The sequence below is a fragment of the Furipterus horrens genome, unplaced genomic scaffold (assembly GCF_987537825.1).
Source record: "Furipterus horrens unplaced genomic scaffold, mFurHor1.1.pri manual_scaffold_4, whole genome shotgun sequence".
Classification (NCBI taxonomy): domain Eukaryota; kingdom Metazoa; phylum Chordata; class Mammalia; order Chiroptera; family Furipteridae; genus Furipterus; species Furipterus horrens.
The window spans coordinates 60,207,447-60,224,655 of record NW_028327174.1 but is presented as its reverse complement, the minus strand read 5'-3'; the positions used below and the strand labels follow the sequence as shown (position 1 = coordinate 60,224,655).

At 36.4% G+C, this 17,209-nt stretch overlaps 1 protein-coding gene and 1 pseudogene across 2 annotated transcripts in view; one reads left to right on the top strand and one right to left on the bottom strand.

Annotated features, from left to right (window-relative positions):
• TAFA2 (TAFA chemokine like family member 2) overlaps positions 1-17,209 on the top strand; it is a 467,249-nt gene that overhangs the window by 286,779 nt on the left and 163,261 nt on the right. The window lies entirely within an intron of this gene.
• Positions 8,831-9,703, bottom strand: LOC150012052 (heterogeneous nuclear ribonucleoprotein A1 pseudogene; annotated as a pseudogene).

Sequence of the window (17,209 nt, the reverse complement as noted above, 5' to 3'; positions counted from 1 at the left end):
TAAAATACATATTTTGGATATTAACCCCTTATTGTATATATGGTTTACAAATATTTTCTCCCATTCAATAGGTTACCTTTTTCTTTTGTTGATGGTTTTGTTTGCTGTGCAGAAGTTTTTAGTTTGATGTAGTCCCACCAGTTTATTTATGCTTTTGTTGCCTTTGCTTTTGGAGTCATATCCAAAAATTAAGTCTCAACACTGATGTCAAGGAGCTTACCACTTATGTTTTCTTCTTACTTCCTTATGATTTCAGGTATTATATTCAAGTATTTAGTCCATTTTTCAGTTAATTTTTTGTGTATGATGTAAGGTAGTGGTCTAGTTTCATTCTTTTGTATGTGGCTGTAGTTTTCCCAACCCAGTTTACTGAAGAGACTGTTCTGTCTCCAGTGCATATGCTTGGCTCTTTTTTCATATATTAATTGTCTATATATGTGCAGCTTATTTCTCCTGTTTCATTGAGCTGTGTGTCTGTTTTTCTCCTAACACCATACTGTTTTGATTACTATAGCTGTGTAGTATTGTTGGAAATTAGGGAGCATGATACTTCCAGCTTTGTCTGTCTTTCTTAGAATTGCTTTAGTTATTCAGGGTCTTTTGTGGTTCCATATGAATTTTAGGATTGTTTTATTCTATTTCTGTGAAAAAATGTCAATGTAATTTTAATAAGTGTGTGTTGCATCTGTATATAACTTTGGGTAGTATGGACATTTTAACAATATTAATTTTTCCAATCTATGAGCACGGAATATCTCCCCATTTACTTGTGTCTTTAATTTCTTTCGTCAGTGTTATATAGTTTTGAGTGTACATCTCTTTCACCTCCTCAGTTAGATTTATTCCTATCTATTTTATTTTTTCTGATACAATTAAAAATGTGATTGGTTTTTAAATTTCTATTTCTGGTAGTTCATTATTAGTTTATGAAAAACCAACTGATTTTCGTATCTTGATTTTGTATAATGAAACTACTGAATTCTTTTATTCTAATTTTTTTGGGCAGAGTCTTTAGGGTTTTCTGTATATGCTATCATGTCTTCTGCAAATAGAGATAGTTTTCTTCTTCCTTTCTGACTTGGATGTCTTTTATTTCTTTTATTGCCTTTTTGCTCTGGCTAGGACTTCCAATACTGTGTTGAATAGAAGTGGCAAGAGTGGTATCTGAGAGGAAAGGATTTCAGCTTTTCACCATTAAGTACAATATTTTCTCTGGGCTTGTCATGTATGGCTGTTAGTATGTGAGGTATGTTCTCTCTATACTGACTTTATTGAGAGTTTTTATAAATGGCTGTTCAACTTAGTGTTCTTGAGAAGAATGCATATTCTGTTGCTTTCAGATGAAATGTTTTGTATATAACTATTAAGCCTATATGATTTAATGTCTCATTTGTGGCCAATATTTTCTTATTAATTTTCTGATTGGTTGATCTATCCACTGACGTAATTGGGGTATTAGTCCCCTATTATTATTGTAATACAGTCAAGTTTTCTGTTTTGGTGCTCCTATATTGGCTACACATGTATTTACAAATGCTATATCCTCTCGTTGGACTGGCCCCTTTATAGTTATGTATTACTCTTTGTCTTTTGTTACAGTCTTGTTTTAAGGTCTGTTTTGTCTGATATAAATATAGCTATACTAGCTTTCTTTTCTCTCCCATTTGCATGGAATATGTTTTTCCAGTGTGGGGGCACAAACACTTCTCTCTACACAGGGGGTGGAGTTTTTGAAGATACTGCATCTCTGCCTCTCCTGCCCGTCCTGATGTGGCTTTTTTATTCCTTGTTGTTGGGGGAACTGTTCAGCTAGTTGTCAAGGTTTTTTCAGTGGAAATTATTCCATATGTAGTTGTAGATTTGGTGTGTCTATGGGAGAAGGTGAGTTCAGGTTCTTTTTGTGCCACCATTTTGCTAGGTTTCATCCTATTGACTCATCAAATTTTAATAGTTGTATTCACTCATTCTTTCCCTTTGATCTTTCCTTCTTTCCTTTTTCCCCTTCCTTTCTGCCTCCCTCTTTCCTTCCTTCCTTCCTGTCCTCTATCTTCCCTCTCTCTAATTTCTACATGTATTTGTGGTTTTCTGTCTTAAGAAATCCTTATTCACAACAGTCCTTTGTGGAGAAGAGGTAACTTCTATTAAAAAAATGAAATACTTGAGGAATTTTCATAACCTGTTTTTAATATATTAGATTAGGATATTAGAGTACCAGATTGTATTCTACTTCATACTAGAGTACCTAGGCATGCATGGTTTCATTTTTTTCATACATTCATTCATCTAGTACACATATATATTAAGCACCTGCTGTCTGCCAGTACTGTGGTGGACTTCTGGTACACAAAGTTGAGAGTAACATGGTCCCAGCCTCCAAAAAGTTCTCCGTATAAAGGGATTGCTCTGATTATGATTTATAGGTGTGAACTGTCAAAGACCTGAACTGTTGAGGTTATTTTTTAAAAAGCATATGTGTTTTTCTTGGAGATATTGGCTTTTGTGAATTTCTCTCTCTCTATTGCACTGGGCTTTGTGATGGCTTTGAAACCCTTGGGTAAATTTCAGGCATCAGGTTTTAAGTTCATTACAGCATTATTTATAATAGCCAAGACATGAAAACAACATAAGTGTTTATCAGCGAATAAATAGATAAAGAATGGATAAGTTCCATTGTATATAATGGATATATATACAATGAAATATTATTGAGTCATAAAAAGAAGGAAATCCTGCCTTTTGTCACAACATGAATAACACTGAGGGGATTATGTTAAGTGAAATATGTCAGAAATACAGAGACAGACAAATACTGTGTGATCTTTACATGTGGAATCTAAATAATCAGAACTCATAGAAACAAAGAGTAGATTGGGTGGGTGGGGCAAGTCAAGAGATTTTGGTTGAAGTGTAAAAACTTCCAGTTATAACATGAATAAAATTCTGGGGGTCTAATATACAGCATGGTGACTATAGTTAGCAACATTATATTGTATACGTGAAAGATACTAAGAGAGTAAATTTTAAATGTTCTCATCACACACGAACATGTGTGTGTGTGTGCACACACACACAAACTAAAGTGATTACTTGAGATGGATATGCTAACTTATTTTATTGTGGTAGTCATTTCCCAATATATATTTATATTGAATCACTCCATTCTACACCATAAACTTACACAATGTTATATATCAATTATATCTCAAATCTGTGGGGAAAAACCTATCACCAGAGCCTAAAGTATCATTGAGTTTTTGTGAAATCTATTTTACTTTTTAAGTGTGTGAATGGGTAGATTCAGGGAGGGGAAGTGTATCCTTTGAAGGATGTAGAAGGTTGAGGGTTTTTAAATGGAATTAAAATATTTGTCACTGACTTGTGGCTTTGGGGATGACAGTCACTTCTTGAGAATATTTTATATATCTTGTTTTTCTCACTTGATTAAAAATACTATATTTAAGATCTTTTCACCATCTGACTAAGTTTCATAGCTTCACTTCCCCATTGTCCTCTGGCCATCCACCCATTCATCCTCTTGATTACCAGACACCAGGCAGTGTATATAAGGCCTCTATTTATGGAGCTTAGGTTTTGTTCTGTCTCTCCTCCCTGTGTTTCTATAGAGAACTAAGAAAAGTATTATCCAAAGCCAGTAAAGTTGGCAATCTTAAATTGCAGTGAGCATGCTGAGAAAGAGGCCTGTTCAATGTGGAAAGTGTTGACTATAGATAACTATATATTAGTTGGTTTAATAATTTTGGTTTTTCCTGCACTCATATTTTATCACTTCTAATAGCAGTATCAATTTGCTTTCAAATTCAGGATATAGATAGGAGGCACATTTCTTTAAATATTCAAAAGGATACAGGATTGCATTAGCTGTGAGCTTTGTGTTAAAAATAACAGGAACCATGCAGACAATCCTTGAATAAACCAGAAAATTTTGTTTGCCAGACTGCCACTCTTCTGTTAATAAGAACATGAAGTATTATGGAGCAAATATTCATGTTCATTTACAGATATCATTAGGACCTCAGGTAATTGACAAATGACTGCGTAATACTTAGAAAAATGTTCTAAAGATATTATATCTATTTTTAAAATGTCTTGATTGCTTCTCTTTGTGCTCCCAAAAATGCAGCACTGTCTCTTGGCCACTGAGCTACATTTATAGTGGCATCACTGAATACCCGTTTTCATTCTGGAGTAGATCCAATGCAAATCTACACATTAATGCAACACATTCAAAGGTCAGAAGGTCCAAAGTGTGGTTCCCACAGCAACTGACCTTTGTTTATCTGGAGCTTGGCAGTATTTGCTTTTATTCTGTATTAGAAAAACTTTCCTATTCAATGATGTATGGTGTGGAACAGTTGTTGTGGGATATATTATTTAGGAATGTCTGATTTCCATTAGAAAAACGTCAATTTTGATGTGATAAAAGTTTAGACTGTTTTGTACTTCACGTATTCTTGACAAATAAAGGCAACCATGGGAAAGTAAAAGTGAACACTTTCTTTTTTCTAAACAACTCTCTTAACAATAATGGATTTAGCTATCAAAATCTTAAAACAAACCACTAATATTGATTATGTTTATATTTGTTTATATGAATATATAATAGCTGGGTAATTTTTAGCAAACTAAAATATAGGATAATACTTTACTATAAATGAAATATTTTTGTGTAAATGTTTATAAATGGAGTCATTTATAAAATTTGAGACTAACAGAAACCATATCCATATTCACTATCTTCTTTCCTTTGAAATGGAAGAATTGTTTCCACTACTGTCAAAAGTCAACACATTCATCATGATTTGGATTTAATTTCCTCTTAAGGGCTTTGGTCCTCCCCTTTTCCCCTCTCACTCCTGACTCACGGAGCTCTCCCTCTCCACCAGATCATTCCCATCAGCATACACACATCCTCCTGCATCTCCCCTGCTTCTGTGTCCCCACAGCTACCACCCTAGTCTCTGTATTCACTGTCTCCAGTTCTTCATCTCTTTATTCCACTCCAATGGGTCTTCTGTTCCTTTACTTCACTGTAGCTGCTATTTTCAAGCTCAGCAAGGCTTGCTTCTCTGATGTCGAATGCCATGGTTACTTGTTGAGCTCATGTTATTCAATCCCTAAACAACAGTACATACTTCGGACTAAGTTGAGTATCTCTTTCTTCATGGGACACTTTTTTCTTTCAGTGCCTATGACACCACACTCTCCTTACTGTTTTTTTCTAAGGCTCCTTCTAAATGCTTTCTAAACCCTTCTCCCTCTGATCTACCTCTACAATAGTTTGGAGTACACCCAGTCTTGGTCTTTCTTATTTACAATATCAACCTGACTTAGGGTTGACAGATATAGCAAATAAAAATATAAGATGCCCAGTTAAACTTGAATTTCATATAACATTTTTTTAGTGTTATATGTTTCATATAACATACACACATCTATCTATGTATCATCTATCTATCCATCTCATAACTATTGGGATATATTTTAGTATAACTATGTTCCATGCATGTTTGTGACATACTTATACTAAAAAATTATTCATTGCATCTGAAATTAAAATTTAACTAGGGGCCCTGTATTTCATCTGTAACCTTATCCAAGGTAAGCTTATTTATTTATTTATTTTTTTAATGTTTTTTATTGATTATATTGTTACAATAGTTCCAATTTTCTCCCCCTTGTTCCCCTCCACCCAGCACCCCCATCCCCCAGAAATCCCCCCCAAGTCCATACCCCTGGTTCATAAAAATTAACTATCCCCCCCCTCTCAAATATTAGGACCCTTTGTAATCTTGTAAGGGACAATGGGCGAAGGTCTCAAGCTCCTCTAGCTGCTTCAAGCTGGACATGGTCGTAGTTACTTGGTACTCAATGCTGTCTGTATGCCCAGAATTTACCTCTCGTTAAGTTCTAGTTTTGTGCTCTCAACTTCCAAAATAAAATCTTGAATATCTGCCTTTTCAAACTTAATATGTCCAAATGAGACTTATTTTTATCCCCTTTTCATCTTACTGATGACACCAATGTTCTTTTTACCATCCTCTCATTAGATTTCTGGATGAGTCCCAAGGTTTATATGTTCAAAACATATCACAAGTATATATACTTTTGTTTATTTCTACTGATGCCTTCCTAGGTCAAGTCGTTATGATAACTTCCCTGGACTACAACCCCAGCTTCCTCTCTTTACCCCTGCTTCTGCTACATCTACTCCCCACAACTATTTATTCATGTGAAGACATTTTTTAAAGAAACCTTTAAATAAGATCAATTAGATTATGTCATTTGCCCTGGTATTTCAAAGCTCCCTCTACTTCCAGTTTCCAATGGCTTGTCACTGCACTTTGAATAAACCCAAATTCCTGATTATAGCCAAGAGGTCTCTGTAACCTGACTCTTGCTAGTATCAGTCTTCAGAATCATGCTATATGCCATCCATACTGACTCCTCTCTCTTTCAATCTCTCTCTATTTTTATCCCCCCTTTTTTCTCTCCCAGAACATGCTTTCCCCTCTTTTTTTTCTTTCTTGGTTTGTTCCTTTAGCTAATATTTTCCTCACCATACTATCCCATGTTGCTTTATAACTTCCATTCCTTCCATCACTATCTGTCACATCACTCTGTTATTTATCACGGTATTTATCAGTACTTGTAATTCTCACATTGATATTTTTATGTATTCATTTATTTTTTTCTCTTCTGGAATGTAGATTCCATGAGGAGAGGCACCTTGTTTATTTTGTTAATTATTTTATAGCTACAGCTCCAAGACTAGAACATAGTAGGTACCCAATAAATATTTGTTGACATTTGGATTAGTGGTTTTCTAAGTAAAATTGAGCTGTAATATGTCATGAAAATCCCAGCATCTTACCCTTCCTCAGCTTTGAAGATAGGTATAGAATGAAAATATCTCTACTGCTCTTTTCCCGCTTTATACTGTGAGGTTGAGTTGGAAATGTTGGTGAAAAAACAGCAGTTCGCATCAGTGCAAACACCGAAATGATTTCATCTGCTGGTATGAGCTGGCTCTGTCCCTGAGGAGAAGCCTAACATATTATAGCCAGTCAGGATCCTGCAATGGATTGTCTCTCAAAGTCAAATTTCAGCCTGTCAAGAGGTGGAGAAAATGATTTGTGACCTGAAAAGATGGTAGATTGATATTTCTGAAACACTGTGCACTAAACCCCCGTAGCTACTTGTTTGTTCCACTAGTAAGACCTTCCTCCCTCTGGTACAGGAAATGCTTTGCTTGAAACAACATTTTTTCTTTGTATACAGACATATCCTTTGCCCCAAGATAGGGTTTCCCAGTGAGGTGTAACGTTCATTAGCCCCTTCGGACAATGCAGTTGCTCAGACAGACTGGTGTCTTGATCTCACAGCTGCATTTTAGAGTCAGAAGGCACTGGATGTCTGGGGGAAGCTGTGATGTATGAAGCAGAAAGGAGATTGATTTTTCACAAGCTACCTTGTACCTGGAGTAAAGAGCGTGGCAAATTCCTGGCTCACTGAGCAAACATGACAGGAATGTCATAGAGCGAATTTATATTTATGCAAACACACTGAGGTCACATAGGTGGAAATTCCACAGAGTGACCTTATCCTCTGGAAGACATTGCTCAAAATTACCACCTTGTACTGGGAAGGCTATGCTCAGCAAAGGCTGCATAATAGCTGCTTAAAAAACAAATACTTCTAATGAATAATGTAATGCTCACAGTATAGTAAGAAATAGGATATATTGCAGTGCCATTTTAAAATGAGAGTCTTCAACTCACAGGCTATTTCTGGTATTCATCTTGGATATTGTGGCAGTGGAACATAAAACATCTACTTTAATAGAGTAAAAGAAATGGAGTGATTTATCCTAGTCATGGTAGGCCTTTAGAACCTCTCATCTGGTAATGGAAAAAAATCAGTGGTTGATGGGGAAGCAGGTAATTTTTCTATGTTTAGGCAGTCCAATTCATAGAGAGCATACAAGCTTCTCAGAACGTTTGGAGCAGATGAAAGAATTTCAAAAGTCTTTAAGTGACAGAAGGAAATGGTGGTAATATTTGGTTAAAACATTTTAAGATTTCCAACTTAATGGTTTATACAATTTAAGAGGCAGTGCTGTTGCTTTTAGCTGTCAGCTATTTAAAAAAAATGGTAAAATGATAATTTTGATTTGTTAATGAGTTTAAAAGTCTGCTGATTTTAGGAAGTAGTCCTGGATTTAGAATAATTTTTTTCTTGTTTGATACTCATTTGACAATCTTTCATCATTTATTTTTGGAGATGCTAGTCTGTGCCTGACACTATGTTAAATGTAAGGTACAGCAGATATTGGAGGAACTATTCAAGTTTTCAAGCAGCTTATTCCTAGTAACCCCGATTGGAATCCAGAGAAAACGAACCTTGTTAAGCCTAGTTGTAGGGACTGAGCCCTGGTGAACACAACATTCTAATGTGTTTTTTACCTGCTTTTGCCCCCACTGGTGCCCATAATCTTGATTAGAATAGTCAGTGGGGTCCAGTTAGTTGAGACAGTCATAAACAACAAATGATAACATCCTTTAACTTGGTACCTTATGTGGTAATGGAATGTATGTTTTCTATGTGTTGTGCACCATCCTAAGTGTTTCATTTGTGGTAGCTAATTTAATAACCATGCTGCACCTGTTAGGTAGATTCCAGCATTAGGTCCACATTGCAGGCAAGGAGATGACTAGAGAGTGAGATGAGATGAAACAGCTTGCCAAGGTCACATAGGTAGTTAGCAGTCAAGGCCGATCTGCTGAGCAGCCTTCAATGACCACAGGGGAGTTCAGCCTCTACTGGGCAGAAGAAGGATCAGAGGAGCTTTGGTTGAAGGCAACTGAAATAAGAAATATATTCTACTGTAAGGGCCGGAGCTTCTGCCTCCAAATCTTCCTTTCTTGGGTGCAAAATTTGAGGATTGCTTGCTGTCATTGCCAAAGTCATTGTAGCTTCTGCCACCTCTAAAATTGCTTCCATCATTACCAAATCCATTTAGCCATCCCACTGCCACTGTATCCACCACCACCACAGCTGCCGTGAAAGCCACCTCGACCACTGAAGTTTGCTTCATGTCCAAAGTTGTAATTCTGACCAGCGCCACCTGTAAACCAAACCCAAAGTTTGCAGAACCACTTCAAACTCTTGGTTAGATGAAGCACTAGCCATCTCTTGCTTAGATAGGGCTTTCCTTATTGCACAGTTGTGGCCATTCACAGTATGGTTTTTCTGAATGACAATTTGTCTACAGAGTCATGGTCATCAAAGGTTACAAAAGCGAAGCTCCTCTTTTTTTGCCACTGCCTTGGTCAGTCATGATTTCAATCACTTCCATTTTCCCATACTGTTCAAAATAATCTCTTAGGTGATATTCTTCAGTGTTTTCTCTAACACCACTGATAAAAATCTTTTTCACAGTGAAGTGGACACCAGGTCTCTGAGCACCTTCTCTCGAGGCAGGCCTCTTGGGTCCCACAGCTCTTCCATCTACCTTGTGTGGCCTTGCATTCACAGCTGCACCCACTTCCTCTGTGGTGGCGAATGTGACAGGCCCAAAGCCTCTGGAGCACTTGGTATTTGGATCTCTCATCCACACGCAGTCTGTGAGCATTCTGCATTGCTCGCCATGGCTCCTCAAACTCTCATGGGCTGTTTTAAAGCTCAAACCTTGGATAAAGAGCTTCCACAGCTATTCTGGCTCTTTTGGGGGACTTTGACTTTGACAGGATGGCTGCGGGAGGGGAGACTTCAATGATGCTTACTCTGCTGCATGGACTGGCAGAAAGGCTATGGAAATGGCAGAAGGTTTTAATTGCTTCCAGGAAACACAGCTTAGCAGGAGAGGAGAGCTAGAGAAGTGACAGGGAAGCTACAGGTTACAACAGATTTGTGAACTCAGCCAAGCAGAGTAGTGGCAGGGCCTAGCTGCTACACAGAATACATGTTGTAGATAATACTCATGTGAATGGGCAAAAAACTTGAGGACTGTATTTGTGACTAATTGTGTAACAGTTTATTTTAGTTTATGTTCTGTGGAAAGTGTAAAGCATTCCAGAAAAGCGTTTTAATGTATATATTTTTTGCATTTGTGCTGTTGATTGCTAAATCTAGTAGTCTGATCATGACGCTGAATAAATGTGTCTTTTAAAAAAAGGAAAGAAATATACTCTAAGTTTTAGTATGTGACTAAGATGTGTTTATTTACAATTACAAATGGTACAGAGTGGAACTTGGGGTTTCATCCCTCAGACCTATGCACTAAGAATCAGGTAATGCCTACACCTCGGTTCACTCTGAAATTCTCTTTCTGTAAGTTCTTTTGATCATCTTTTGTGTCTACATTATCCGTAATTTTTATTCTAAGAATCTTTTTTGTTCATTTGATCTTTGAAAGTGCAGGATGTCATTGAATTTTGAAGAAAGATTGCATCCCTTAGAAACTTTTTAAAATACGAGTTGTTATGTACATGTTATGCTTGCTTTGCCTGCTTTCTCTGTTTATAGGAACCTGTGGCTATAATTGCTTCCTTCTGATCTGAGTAGTCTTTTCCATATGATATGCTTTTTCAGCTTCAATTAAGATTTGAATTGACTTTTTGTGGGAAAAGACCTGACTGGGACCGGAACTAAAGACCAACTGCCCACTTGTCAGGGACACGGATACCTCCTGGCTCTAATCCCTTAGGGATACTCTGGTTTCATTATTTCATGTTTCTATTTTGTGGGTTATACTAACAATAGACATTAGCTAACACTTAATGTTTTCTATATGTTAGACACCCTTCTATAAGTGCTTTATATGTCTTGACTAATTTAATAACAAGTTTGATGCTATTAGATAGGAAACACTGTTTTCTGCATTTAACAAATAAAGAACTTTCAAACAGGAGTAAGCTGTCAAGGCTGACCTAGTGCTCCAAACCTCCCTGCTAAATAGTTCCTGCTGTACTGAAGGCAAATTCAACTTGTCCTGGGGAGTGTCATGGAAGTCTTTGTTGGAGAGTTAGTTGATTTCAACATAGCACTGATTTTTCTATTTGATCTTCTCTATGACTCCTGTAATTATGTGTTCAATATGGTAGCCCATGTCTAATTGTTGAGCATTTATTATGAGGCCTTATTTTGAGAACTTCATATCTATTAACACATTTAATAATCATCACAACTCTTGAGAAAGAAATCATTTTTTCCACATTTTCATAGTTGAAGAAATTGAAGCAGTTGTTAATTTTGTCCAATGGCTCAAAGTTGGTAAATGACAAAGCTCGGGTTTGATGCTGAAAGTCTGGCTCCTGAGTCACATACCTACTATACAGTATTGCAATTACTGTCAATGTCAAATGAGGTGGCTGCAACGTATACCAACTCATGAACCACACTGTTTTATGCTTTCATATTTTAGATGCCTGTAAGAGCTAACAATATAAAACAATATAAGTAAAGAAATAATCTTTTTTAAATCTACATTTCTTTTAAGTAGACTATAAGCCTCAAGTGATCAATACCAGCAAACTGCCACAGATGGGGACATTTGGGACCCAGAACTCAACCTTGACACTATGAGAGCCTGATGATGGGATTAGGTCCAGCTTGAGTCCTGTGGGAAGGTCCATTCTGGTAGGTGAGGCATGGTATCTAGGCAATAAGGCAAGAGCAATATAGTCCAGAGCAGTCTTGTCGAGGCAGGAGAAATACAAGTGAACAATTAGGGTCAGAGAAGACTGTTAGGAGATAATAGAGACAAGGGCTGAATTTCAGGGCTGGCGCTCCTGGTGTGTGTGTTGGGGATATAGGGTGGGGGTCAGAGGCCAGAGCAAAGTGAAGTCTTTTCTAGTTGCTCAAAAGGAGTCAGGCCTGGGAAAGTGGTAGAGGCTCAGTTTCTAGAACTGAGGAAGCCATGAGAGAACCATACTGACAAATGTGATGTGAGTCCCATGGTATGGAGCCAGATCTCCTTAAAATTCATATTCCAACTGCTAAGGCTGATCCTAATTACAGGAGGAATGTCTGAGCCTAAAGGAAGGGGAAGCTTTGGAAAAATGATTTCTCCTTTATTAAAGAGAAGTCTTACGATATCCTCTTTCAAATATCAACCAATTGTTTTTCATAATTTGGTAATTATTTCTAGATTTAGGTGCATTCCCTTGGTTGTACTTGTGAGGTTCTTAATTGTTTCTTGAGGTAGAGTGAAAACAGTATTCCAGAACATACTGTCTGTCTGCCTTGCACAGGAATAAAAATTCTGGAAGGAGAAAAAGTCATTTATATCAGTAATATTATCCACTGTCAGAAGGTAGGAATTTACTCTTTTAGGACGTGGCATAACATCAGTGATCAAGATGCAGGCATGAACGGAGGAGAAGAGCGATACCTGAAAGCCCCAAAGTATTGATGTTTACCATGAGGGACCATTATGTAGTTTTCCAGCATGCCTTTCAGTTACCTTCTTAAGTATATTTTAATATAGTGGTTGGTTTTTATTCCTTATACCTTACGGAAGAAAGAGTTAATGAAGAAATAAGATGAACAACAAAGGTGAACTGAGGTGGAAGACACATGTTCTTCCTGATAACTCATCAATGGGCTACTGTCCCCAAGGAGACTAAAACAATTTTATTATCATCTACATTTGTGTTTGTACAGCGTGGTGTCATGCCCTGGCTCTGTGTCATCCTTCTCCCTTATTGCGGGATGGCAACTGATGTGAAAGCCAGGATCTCTCTCTCTATTGCTCATCTTGTGCATAGCATGTCCGCAAGTGTTGCTGTGGGATTATATGATAGAAGGAACAAGGAGTTTGTAATCAGAGGACCTGAATATGGGTCCTAAAGCTATTACTTAGCGGTGTGTCTCTATTGGGTGAATCACTTCACCACTCTGAGCCTCAGTTTTCTTATTTTTGAAATAGCTTGCTCCAGATGTATCTCTTATTACACTAGTCCATAGTTTAGGATGAAGCCAAATGAGTCTGCTTGCTTTTCCTACTCCTTGCATATCTCAATTCCATGTCCTTTCCAGACTCTTCCTTTGACTTGGTGTGCCGTTCTTCTTTTTCTTTTAAATTATCTCTGCTTATTAAAATCTTACTCATGCTTCAATATTTAGTTCAATTATTTCCTACCTCAGACTCAGGTTTAACACTTATTAAGTATGTTCTTAAGTGTCAGAAGTGGTGAGGTGCTTCACATATTTTACCTAATGCAACTACCAAAATTGTGCAGTAAATGATAGTTAGATGAATTTGTTTATTCTATCCTAAGTTTTTTTCAAAAGGATTTGAGAGGACCAGAAGGGCCAGATGTTGGTAGTTTTTATTTTATTTTTTTACTGTATAGATAGTAAAACTGAGTTGAAACAATTTGTTTTAGTTCATAGAACCAGACTTGTACAGAGGCATGATTAGATTCTACCTCAGAATTTTGACTACTGGTCTGGCTTTGTCCTATTTGTCAAAAATTTATGAAGGTAGTATTGACTCCCTAAGTTTGGTCTGTCTTGCTAAACTACTGTAATCCTTTAATACTCTGTGCATTATTCTCTTATTTTTATATGGTCTTACAATTTTTCTACAGCATTCCCTCACTTATCATGGGTATTACGTTCTAGACCCCCCCGTGATAGGTGAAAATCCATGAAGTAGGAACCTTACATTTATTTTAGTATTTATTTATATTTCAAGGCTTTATAAACCCTTACAACACACTTATAAACCGTTCCCAGTCCCTTATTAGACTTATAGTGAAAAATTCACGATAAATAATTTAATATAATATTTTTAAAAATCCTGCTTTACAGTGAGGCTGCGATAAGTGAACTGCGATATAGAGAGGGACTTCTGTATTCCTCTCTTATGAGTCCTTTGAAAGAAGGAAGAAACTGAGGCTTGATGATCTGGGTATTAACAATGTCCACAATAGGGACTTGTATAAAATAAGCACTTAATAATAGCTGTTTTTGAATGAATATGTGGTATTTACCCAAGCCAAATTTTGAGTAAGCAGCAGCATTTCCATTAAGTTTATCTGATAGCAACTGTGTCTGTACTGTTTAATAATTACTGTATATCAGTGACACATGTATAGTAAACAATACTTTATGCAATTTCAGGCTAAGTGTGTTTCTGAATTTAATTAAGATATGCCATTATGTTATTTTCTTTCTGGAAATTAATGAAAAACAAGCAATATATTATCATAAACTTGTTTAAAATCAATTTATTAGTTGAAAGATGAATTATTTTGTTTATGATGTTGTTGTCAAAACTTAAATTAAGAATTTGTAATGTTAATCAGAATGTAGGCTCCATGTGTGTAGGGATCTTGCCTGTCATTTTCACAGCTATATCCACTATCACCAGTATTTAGAGAAACAGCAGATGTTTGAATGATCAGTGAAGTTGTAGTTTTCACTGGATGATGAACCTTTGACTCTTTTTCTTTAAAATTTAAGATTTTATTTATTTATTTTTAGAGAGAGGGAAAGAGATGGAGAAAGAGAGGGAGAGAAACATTGATGTGAGAGAAATATTGATCAGTCGCCACTAGCATGCCCCCAACCTGGGACCTGGCCTGCAACCCAGGCATGTGCCCTAACCGGGAATTGAACTGGTGACCTTTTGGTTTGCAGGATGACACTCAATCCACTGAGCCACACCTCTTTGACTCTTTTGATAATATATTAGGATTAAAATTTGTAAGACATTATCATATAGGTTATATGTTTTGATCTCACAACAACCATCTAAGTTACTTAAGAAGAATTTTATTACATTCATTTTACAAAAAAACAAACAAAGAAAAAGACAAAAAACCTGAAGTTCAAAGAGATTAAATGACTCCAGAAATCATATACCTACACAGTGGCAGGTCAACAAGAATGGACTCCAAGTATTCTTATGAAAATTCAGCATTCTTTCTGTGTTTTCATATAGTCAGTGAAGAATATAAACATAGACTAGAATGTTGGCCAGGGCAATCATGTTAGATACCTTTAAAAGGCTAGAAAGTTATATGTAATAAATGGAAGTGACTTTAGCATCTGGAAGATAGCACCACCAAGGAAACAGTGTTATTGAGTTTGGTGAGAGTCTGAATTTGAGGCAATGCTGAACCGTCCTTTGAGCCTAACACTAGGAGAAAGGCTCAGTAAAGCAACTTCATTCTTCATATTATTCCTTTGCCCCTTATTTTCCAACTTGTCTGAACCATAGGCTATTTAAAGCTTCATATTTTCATCAGACTTCTCAAGATCCTTTTGTACTCTGTAGTTTTTGTTCTTACCAGTTGAAAAGAACCAGCTGACTTCTTGGTATTTTTATGCCTTGTGCTTTATTGTTTTCCTCCAGTTGTTTCTAGCCGCTGCCCAAGTACATATGCTGTGATTGCTACTTCTAGCTTAAGACATCTGCTTTTCAGTAGGTCCTTTTCTTTCTTTCATTCCCAATTATAATCTTTATGTGCCACTGCTAATGCACAATATCAGGTCTTGTCCCTGCAAGAATGCATACTCTGTTTTCAGCCTCTGGATTTTCTCATGGAAGGCAGTGTTAGTTTTAAGTTGCATTCATATACTAAACATCTTCAAATCTAAGGACCTTAATTACTCATAAAAGCACAGTTATTTGAGACCTGGCTGGGTGTCTCAGTTGGTTAGAGCATTGTCCTATACACCAAAATGTTGCAGGTTCAATTCTTGGTCAGGGCACATACCTGGCTGTGGATTTGATCCCAGGTGGGGACATGTATGAGAGGCAACTGATAATGTCTCTCTCACATCAACGTTCCTCACCTTTGTAAGGGGTATAATTGTGTCTGCCAGCCTCATGGTCATGTATCTCAAATGTGATTATTGGTGCAAAAGTTCTTAGTATGCCATATGGCACTATGCAAGGGTAAGATATTTTATGGAGAAGCAGAGCTATAGCACCTGGTTTCTCCAGGAGATGGAGTCTGGTTACAGATACAGGACTTACATATGAAGTAAATAACAGTTGAAAGTATCCTTCTGCCTACAAAGTATGGAGGCATTAAATATTATCAGACCAAAGAAAAAGTGCGTGATTACACACTCAAAATTAAAGACACACATGTTATTTCTTCCATTTATGAATTTATTTCACAGGTATTTATTCTGTATCTACTCTGTGACAGAAAGACTAAGTGTTGGAGATGAAGTATTGAAGTAGGAAGTCCAGGTTCTTGTTATTATAGAATTTTATCCTACTAAGGGGAAAGAGGGACAATAAACAAACAGATCATTATAGTTTCAAATACTATTAAGTTTCATGAAGAAAATAAATATAGGTTATATGACAGAGCTGATGAGCAGAACCACTTTCAATATGACTCTTGCCATGGTACTTTTAAAATTTTTATTGTGATAAAATACACATAACATAAAATTGATCATTTTAACTGTTTCAGTGGAATTAAGTACATTTATAATACTGTGCAATCATGACCACTATGCATTTTCAGAACTTTTTCATCATCCCAAACAAACTCTATAACCATTAAACAATAACTCTGTGTTTCTTCTTCCCTCAGCTACCAGTGACCTGCTTTCTATCTTCTGTCTCTGTGAATGTGTCTCTTCTAAATATCTAATATAAGTGGAATAATATATCATTTTTACTTTTATGTCTGCTTTATTCCACTTAGCATGTTTTCAGGATTTATCCATGTTATAATCTGTATCAGAATTTCATTCCTTTTTAAAGCTGAATAATATTATACTGTATATACACACCATGGTGTTTACCCATTCACAATATTACCTATTTTAACATGACTTTGTAATAAGTCTAATTTGTATAATACTTTACAAAGCACCGTAACATCTATTACACATGCATGGCAAGAACAGTATTAACTCAGGGATTATTGACTAAATTGTCACAAAACTGTGGTGGTATCTGACACATTTGTTTTACATAACATTCTGTCTGATGTATCCTGAACTCCTGTTATCAACAGTGAAGTAAGTGTATATAAATTGGGAGGAAATAAGTTCAGTAGTTTTTCAGCAAATATGAAATGGCAATGACTATAGTGTGGTCCAACCTGCTACCTACTGCCCTACTACAGGACTTTCCTCTACTCAGGATGACTTTTGGAACATTTTTTAAAAATAGATTTAGATTCCATATACATTTTTGGAGTATTTGTTA